The sequence below is a fragment of the Pollicipes pollicipes genome, unplaced genomic scaffold (assembly GCF_011947565.3).
Source record: "Pollicipes pollicipes isolate AB1234 unplaced genomic scaffold, Ppol_2.1 Scaffold_3216;HRSCAF=3773_pilon_pilon_pilon, whole genome shotgun sequence".
Classification (NCBI taxonomy): domain Eukaryota; kingdom Metazoa; phylum Arthropoda; class Thecostraca; order Pollicipedomorpha; family Pollicipedidae; genus Pollicipes; species Pollicipes pollicipes.
In genome coordinates, this window is record NW_023596251.1 from 5,250,635 (window position 1) to 5,260,119 (window position 9,485).

The 9,485-nt window shown below is 47.6% G+C and overlaps 1 pseudogene; it reads left to right on the forward strand.

Moving 5' to 3' along the window:
* Positions 1 to 9,485, forward strand: part of LOC119091048 (unconventional myosin-VIIb-like) — a 26,008-nt pseudogene continuing 16,523 nt past the window's right edge.

The window sequence follows — 9,485 nt, forward strand, 5'->3', positions numbered from 1 at the left end:
ATGCAAGATGACATGGACTGCGGCGGCGGCGGCGGTCGGAACTTCCGCAGCATGGCGCCTCCGTCGAGGCCCCCCTACCGGGACCCGTGCCGCAAGGACGATGACCCACCCAACCCAAACACAGACGAGCAGCTGGCAAAGGTGGAGGAGAAGTTCAGCAACCTGGAGAAGCAGCTGAAGGAGTCGTGCGACAACCTCAACAGCGGGCTTTGTAAGGTGCAGCAGTGCATGAGCGACGGCTTCTCCCAAGTGAACGGCAAGATGAAGGAGATTGAAAAGAGCACAGACAAGACATTGCAAGCCATTGACGATCAGATTCGCACGGCAGAGGAAGAGCTGAATAAGAGCCTACGCGTATTAAGCAATGACATCGCTGAAACCCAAGAAACCTTTTGCCGAAACCTCGACAAGGCCAAGAGAGATGTGGACAAAATGGAGAAGTTCTTCAAGCGTGAAATATGCGAGACGATTAGGGATCTCAAGACAAGTAGCTGTTAAAGAATGTAAGTGGTTTTGTTCAGCGTTTCTGTCAGCATAACCGTTCTTGATCGTACTTCAAATTTTGGTAAGTGGCTCTTGCAATGACCGCTATTGGAACTCCGACAGAGGAATCATCTGATCAATAAAAGTTTTAGCAGAACCCAGTTTGCAAGCATTTTTCAAACTACTTATCTCGGGATAGCTTCCAAGAAATAAAATAACATGCAGACTAAGCACAAGCCACTACGTCCAAGCACCAGCTATTAAGCAGTCTTTCTGAACGCCCCACATACGAACAGACCCCGAAAAGCGGAATGGTATCAATTTATTTCGTCTTTTTGTACAGCCATGGCCAACGATGTGTGCAATGAACCCCCGTTGGATTGAACACTAGGGAGACCTCTTATCTTCCTTAAATAGGGATTTCGTGATTCGACCATTGAGGGACCTATCACATTTCTCGGGGCTGAAGAGTCATTACGGTGATAGGTAACGCAGAAGCCTGGCGCTTCCGGTCGATACGGAATGACGGAAAGGATCTTAGAAATAGTTACTTCGTTACCAGAAAGACCTACTTCCATATCAGCAACCTATCTTGATTGCATCTGTTCTCTGTATGGCACCAGAAAGACCGACGGGAGCAGCTGACCTCTGACTGACACGCCTCACTGACTCAATAGGCTTCTCTGGCGGAAGAGGAGCACGCTCACTTTTGACACGGGGCCACAAGTTCGGCTTCTAGGGCCCGTGACCGAGACGGGATGGCGGATCCTGTTTGGAACTTGACCACATGACACATACAGGAACCCCTTGTCGACACATGATAGCTCATTAGCCTTCTCCCGGCCGGGGGTCTGCGGCAACGCGCCTGACCAGGGAAAGTTGACTTCATTAGGGATCTCCACCTTCCAGACGCCGCATAAGAAAAAACGACACATTGTGAAGGTCCCGTCAAGTCATAATGAATGTAGGCCGATTTTTTTACATTAAGTCGAATTTGCGGTCGCCAGAGGTCACGAAATGTTACAAATTATCGCTCTCATAGATGCAGCTAAGACCTATATTAACACACGCCCGGTGGCCGGCTAGACACCCTTCGCTCGGATGGGGGGGGGGGGGGGGGCAATTTGCCCCACGCCTGAGATCTCGGCAACTAAGAAAGCTAAAGGCACCAAATTTGCAGGGTGTGTTGACCTGTATGTGACCCCACTTAGATCAAAGTTTCAGATTCCTAGGTCATGATCTTTGCTTCAAAAAGGTCAAACAAATTCAAGTTCCAGGCTGGTCCTCAAAGTGCCACCAGAAGCTAGAGAGCCGTTTTAAAGGCAAAAGATCACATTCTCATGCAAGGTCAGTGACATTGTTTGACTTTTTGAAGGTTAGGGTGACCAAATTAATACAAGATTGCTTTGAGTTGTGCATTTGACTAAGCGACAAATATTTCGTTAGGCAGTACGTTTCTAAAACAAAATGTTGACTTGGGTCATTTTAGGTCAATGACCTATTCTGATCTCTAAGAAGTCCATGGATGATGTATAATGCGGTTCCTAATATCAATATATTCGAAATGAGCACCAGAAACCATGCCATATAACAAGCATTAGACTAACAAAACAGGTTGGTTTTGACCTTGGTGTGACCTTGGTTCGTGACCTTAGGTCAACTTACCTTACCTTAGGTCTAACACTGACCTTAGTGACCTAGGTCTAACCCTACGTTGTTGGATCAGATTGAAGGATTCCCTAGAAATTGCCTTCGCTGAAACCATGGCCCGAATTTGAACTGCCATAGGTCAGCAGCCTGACAAGATACATCTAAATTTTTGATGCCAAACGATCCGCTATTCAATTATCTACAGCTATGCAAAATTGGGCGTGGCTGCGCCACGCCTTTCGGAAACCATTCTGGAAAACCTTCGGGGTGGGGAGGGTCAAGTTAACCCCCCGAGCGCGTGTTAACACGTCAAGATGGATATTTAGGTTACGGAAATAGTCGTCAAGACTGTGGGTAGTCCAATCCGACCATTGCTATTCGCCCGCAAAGATCAGGTCAGATCAGGTCACCGTTCAGAACTGATCTACCAGTAGCCCGCAAGAACGACACATTTTGTCAATGTAAATCTAAGTTTATTTGGTAAGTTGCAGTTGTGGAACAAAAACATTTCATACACAAAAAAACATTCTACGTTGACGTATAGGTCACATGAGATCAACTTAGCCCAAATTTATTGACTATCCAAGTCAAAAATATTCAGTCCTATCCGGCTCTATGTAACCATCACAATGTTTTTTATGTTGTCAGAAATAGTGTGTTCTGCATCTCCAGGTACTCCAGATCGCATAGCTGTTGTTTGCATCATACATAGCTCCTTCGACGCTTGTCAATGAGGTTTGTAACATGATAGAACAGACACGTTAGTGCATGGGATTACGATGAAATTATACGTGATCAGCTTAAACACGATAAAGAGGTGATTATACGCGTCGCACTCGTTCACCTAGCCGCTCCGCTACTGACAACGCTGAAAAATGTTTTACACCCTTGTAGGGAGTTACACAATATGTCGAAAACTCCGCCCCTACGGGGAGTGCGTACTCTCCAATGATGTCCTTCAATTACATTTGACTCCCCATATGACACCTTCGTCGGGAGTCAGGACGCTCCCCAGGGCAGTCAATTCTCTCTTGTGACTCCCTAAATGACCACCCTGAGAGTGCATGTGACACACCTCACGGGAGTCCGCTTTAGAATTGACTTTGCTTAAGGAGTCATGATGCCCGATGGGGGGTCAGATCATCAATTTCAGGAGTTGTAATTGGTAAATAATCGGCTACATGACCCTTCTCTCCACGCGTGCAAGACGAATTAGGGAGTCGTATCATCAGCGATGGGTGTCAGGAAGTCACACCATCCCTGCCGGGCGCCACCAATCCAGGGTGTGCTCGGCTGTTCGTGATTTAGCTGCAATTTGTGATGAGTTTAGCAGCAATTTGCAAACAGTATGCAGCCTACAGTGATCCGAGGCAAACAACGCACCAATTCTATCGAACAGTAAACCATTGCAAACTCGGAGCATGCCGTGTAGCGAAATACGAAATGGTCGTAGACTCCTTAACAAATTGGCTATTTTCTATCGAAATCGCTGCCAATTCGCACTCACTCAGCATAACCACGTTGGACATCTAACGCCACAGAAAAGTGTCGGGGCATTTGACTTGATGGCCTGTCAGCACGCGCACACTTCTGAATTAATGCCCGATAGGAAAAAGCTAGTGTATTTGGTCATGCTTTATTGCAAACATATTTTGACGACACCGTTTACTGCAAGTGTCTCATGCACTGTGTAGGAACACTGTTCACTACACACACCGTACACACACCCCGCACTGCGTGGGCAGTCACCCTAGGTGACATAGGGTAAATCAGTACGGCTGGTGCACCTTGGCATGTATCCAGGTGGAAACTGGTGTCTCTGACAGGCACCACCAGCAAAAAGTCGTCCAGTCCCTCCCCGGCAACGAAGATGGTGTGGTCCTAGGCCGGCAAGCAACCGCTCAAGGTGGCGTGAACTGTTGAAATGATCGCCTCTGAAATTGGTCTCATATTATCAGAAGCGCGATATAAAGGAGCGAATATGATCCGCACGACATATTTTGGCACTTGTATACCATGCCGGCGCTGAAACAATGCAACACTATCTATGTGGCTGGTCAGGACTGGAATTAATGCGTTGACACGCCCCAGGGTGAGGGTGTAGGAGCTTCATTTCGGCCTCCCTTATCCACGTTGTCCAGAATACACGATCTCACTATAAATACATATATCCCGCTTTCAAGACTGCTGCCAGAGTGGGCCGGGCTGCCGAGCACTCCTTTCCACGTCCAGGCGACGACTGATCTCGAGGGCCATCGACTGGCTACCGATGAACCGGCGGATTCACCCAGTCGAAAAGAGGATGCTGGAGACGACAAGAACATGACGCATAGGCCGGAGCCGTATCATGGGAACAAAACTAACACGGGTACGCGGGGGTCGGCGCACGGTACGGCCGGAGCTGGTCCGCAGGAATCGGGCCCGGGCGAGTCTGGCGCTGCTGGCAGCCGACCCGCAGGCGTGGCCAGCGACTGGCAGGGAGGCGCGACTGGCGGCCGACTCGGTGGCGCTGCCGGCGGGACGGCCGATGCTTGTGGCCGGGGCGGGTCCGGCGCCAACAGCAGCGAACGCCATCCGAGCAGAGGCGGCGCAGTCCAGGTCGGTCTTGACGACAGACCGCATCCCCAGCAGGATGAGAGGCAGCACGTCGGTCAATGTGGTCTGCCCGTTCACTCGTAACGCCGTATTGAGCTGACGGTGCATGCGTTCGACGAGCCCGTTTGCTTGCGGGTGGCAGCTGGTGGTTCGGCGCCGCTTGCATCTCAGGAAGCACGACAGCTCGGCCCATAGGGCCGACCTGGTCTGATTGCCACAGTTGATCGTGACATGTGTAGGGATACCGAACCGAGCGATCCAGCCACCGACGAAGGCGCGTGCGACGGCGGGTGTGCACGTGTGGCGCAGGGGGATCACTTCCACGCAGCGGGTTGAAGCGGTCCACGCGCGTGAGGAGGTGCGTTTTAGCCGTCGGCGAGTCCTGGGACTGGATGAAGGCTGCCAGGGTCCAGTCCGCGCGCTGAGCGTCGGCCATGGCGCTGAAGTCGTCCAGTAGTGGCTGGGGCAACGAGGGCATCGCCATCGCCACCGTACCGACAGCGCGTCGGCAGCGACGCTGTTCTGGCCGGGGACGTAGAGTACGTCTGTGGTAATTGGGCGATGAAATCTAGGGTGATGAGGCCTAAGCTCAGTAGCTTGTGCAGCGGCTTCATGATGGTGGCAGCATGCGGTATGAACCGACGGTAGTAGACTGTCATGCCTGCGTGCCGGCGCAGCTGCGCCGCGCGGTCTATTCAGCGCTCCACAAGCTTCAGCGATCAGCTCGAATTCGGCGATCAACGTGCCCCCCCCCCCTCTCCCCCCGAAGGTCTTTACAGCATGGAGTTCAAACGGCGTGGTTGTAGCTGCACCAAACATTACTAAACTATAAGTTATAGTATACCTTGTGCATTACTATAAGGTATAGCATATCTTGTGCAAGACACAGACCTGTATGCAATTCAAGGTGTCTCAGGCAGTTGTGCCATGGTTAAGTACGCCTAAATTTCAACCTTGTTGTGAGTCTGAAGTGAATTGATTCGTAGTGGCAAGATGTGATAGATCACTATTCAAGTCATTAACTCTATTAAAAAAGTTCATCTTAATTGTGTAAATATGTTTCATCGAACCCAGCTAAAAATTTGAACAAGTCTGATGTCATCAACAATTGGTGACAAACTGCTTGAATATGCCATCTCACAACATGTGTTCCTCTATAATTGGCATCGTGGTGGTTTCTGACACAATCCAACCACTTTGGTCCTAAAACAAGGTGGGGATTTTTATAACATTGCCAGTGTGTGGTGGGTACCTTCCTCTAAATTAGAACAGGTTCTAACATGCCATATCACGATAGCGCGTTTGAGCAATGGACCAATGACCCACAAAACGTTGTGAGTGATCAAATTGTTTTAGAGCTTGACCTCTATCCAGAACTAGGTCTCTGATCTTGCTAAACCAGAGCTTGGAATTTGCTCACAGGATGAAAGGTGTATCGTTGAAGAGGTAATAAAAACGTCGTGCTGCTGCTAGCTTTTGTTTCTTGCCTGCGCTCAAAAACCATGGGAGGGGGGGGGGGGGGGTTGAAGATAACTTCCACTCACCGGACGCTTGTTAAAAGGCTCTGAAGGGGTGGTGTATGCTTTTTTCGGGGCGGGCAGTGACGAACACGCCATATCATAACTATGAAAATGACACACATGAACATACCGTGTTGAAAAAAGCAGTAAGAGCTATTTGTTGAGGCGGCTTTAGTAACAATGCGACGCCCCTAATGTTGCCCGCACTGCTCGGCTGCGGGGCAGAGCGACAGTCTTGCGCTGCGCTGGTTGTGACGAGTACTTGCACTCTTTTGGTGTTACCATCCTGGTAGGTTAACCGTGCCTTTTTTAATTTGGCGTCCCAATCAATGACACTAAAGTTTGATTATTTTGTAAGGAAAAACTTACGTTGGGTTTTACTACTGTTTGATTGACTTATAATCGCATTTGGTTGCAAACAAGAACGATAGTTTTCTCATTTTAGGCTGACCCCTAGGTCAGCCTAAACGCACGTCGCATTCGCTTATCTAGCCTCTGCGCCATTGACAACAGGATTCATTGTTCTTGGATGACCCTCGCATGACCCTGCATGCTCTTGCGTACTTCTTGTGACCTTATTATGCGTTTGAATGATACTACAACGGGTTTCAGTGGAGTATTTGAATTTGGCACCCGAATATTGCATAAAGAGCTGCCTATTTCGAGCTCAGCATGTGTCTTGCAGAAGTACCTTCAGAGGTAGGTCATGACCCAAGGTAATGCCATGTGCTCTGTGGTTATGTGATGGTTGCGCATGTGACTTGGTATCGTTTTCCTTATATGCAAACGCCCAGAACTGCACAATAATACGCGCAAGTTTTTATTATTTATGAAAAAGACAAAAAATTAGCCTCACGTTGGGTCACTGAAGTTGTGCGTTTTGGAAAAAAGCATGCAAGAAGCAAACTAAAGATACTATCGTATGAGTATCATTAAAACAAGTTTGAGGCAATGGCAAATTACGCACAAAAAATGCGCGGTCAGTATTTTAAGGAGCTCACCTCTTTTAGCTGATCTAGGTCACTGACCTCAGTAGACAAAAATTTAAAGCTTGCACACAGGATGCAGAATTAAAGCGGGTGAATAGGTATCGAAAATTTGGCGGCGCCGGAAGTGCTCTTTTAGCTGTACTCGAAAAGTGTTGGGCGGAAAAAGTCAACTTCTCTCACTGGCCGGGGCGCGAGTTAATTTGGACTCAAGCTGAAGTAAAGAGCGTCATATAAATACAGGTGCAGTTAATCCCCATAGTTAGGCTGCGGCTGTCAATAAATGAGCATAGGCGGCACGCTATAGTGCTTCAGCTCAGTGAATTGAATGGTCCATATACAACGAAAAGGTCAGCAGTCAGCAGTTTCAGAACTTAAATATCTAGTTGTTGTCGCACATGCTAAATCGTTAAAAATAACGTCGAGCACGAAAAAAGTCCAATTTACTGTGTGGAATGATCAGGTGTGGTAAAACTTGTCGATTTGGTACCTATGTGCGACGGCAAGAGTATCTATTTTCTTGAGAAGCGTGCCGCAAAATGAGTTCGACCGATATTTTTGGAGCTCATTCTACAAACTTGCGTGGGTTTCCATGGTAATTCATTTAATCCAAACACCAGCAAGCCTTTTCGTAAAGACCACTTTACCGTACCCCGCAGCCCCATGGTATCTTTTTTTAGGCTCCATGCCACCCAGCGACAAAAATGTCTTATTATTTTTAGTTGATCGCTCGCTTCTGGTGACAGATCGGAGACAATCAATGTATTTCCCATGGCCTGACCGGTCGTTCAATGCACTGGTTTTACCAGCCAACTCGCGGTATTTTTTTTTTTTCCTGTCCCAAGCTGGACAGTTAGAAAATACTTAAAAAAAAATACCTAAATTTGACAAGTCTTCTGGCCACAAGGAAATGTTTCAATCATTGCAATTGCAACTTAGATATGTAAGGTTCGCGATGACTTTCAATGGACCGCGGTTTTTGCTAAGCGCGGCTTGCATGCAGCTTTATGAATGCCGTAGCTAAATTTAATACTTGGTCCTTGTTGACTTCGTCGATTGACATTCAGGAAAAGTCAGCGAGATGACCCGACCAAGGAAGAAATTAACCTATGATTATTTAGGCCGCCTTTTCAATACGCAGAAAAGCAACAGTAAAGGCCGTTGACTGACCGTAGCAGTAGTGAGCACCGAGTTTTCCTTTCTTTGAAGAGAGCCGTGGGTTCAGGTGCTGGGCGCTGGGTGGCACTCTTTCATGGAAAGGAACGACAGGTAACATCAACCGACGCCTTTCAAGCGCCATGTCATTGTTGCTTTGTTCCTGATTGGCATGGTTACCGGTCAAATAGATCTTCAAATCAGAGTGTTCTACCTAGTTCCCAGTCAGTTAAGAACCTTCGCCCCCGCCAAAAGTTTGGTGAAGAGTGCTGCAAAATCTGGGGGAGACAGACATATTTTGGGCGAGGGTTCACATTTTTTCACTGTTCAGCCATGCGGCCAACACCTGTCCATGAAAAATACGCCTTTGCATGAAATGCAATTATTTCTTCAATTTTCTGTTAGCATTAAAAGGACAATTATTCCCATCTTATCCTTTTCCCAATATGAGTCTGTTTGGGCGAGGGTTCACATTTTTTCACTGTTCAGCCATGCGGCCAACACCTGTCCATGAAAAATACTGAGTGAGTCTTGATTGCTCGAGGTTGATATGACAGCCAGTGATGGAGGCAATGAGCAGGCAATGAGGAGTGAGGAGTAAGGTGGCGTAGGAGAGGTAGGCAAAGAACATTGGGTTAAATGTTTCATTATCATATTCCCTTAACCAAGAGAGACTTTCAAATAGAAAGTGGTTTTGTGGGATTTGGGTTGTATTGTTATAGGAGTAAAACAGACATTCGGCTCTCTGAGAGAATTTTGGCTATTTGCTGATCATAGCAATCCCACTGAAACAGGAAATTCTCTGAAAGCGAGTCATTCTGCACTCCTCGTTCATGTGTATAACTGAGTTGCACTTGTAAACATGACATTTGCATGGATGCAAATGCAACAATTTTCATCATTCTTTTGTTAGCATTAAAGTGAAACATTTTCTAATGCAACCCTGAATGTATTCACTAGTTATATAAAAATCAGGTTCTGACGCCAGATAGCCTAACTTTAACACGCTCGCGGTGGTCGGCTGAATACCCTTCGTTCGGGTGAGGGCCAATCTGGTCCACCGCTGAGATCTCAGGAACTGAGAGAACTAGAAAAA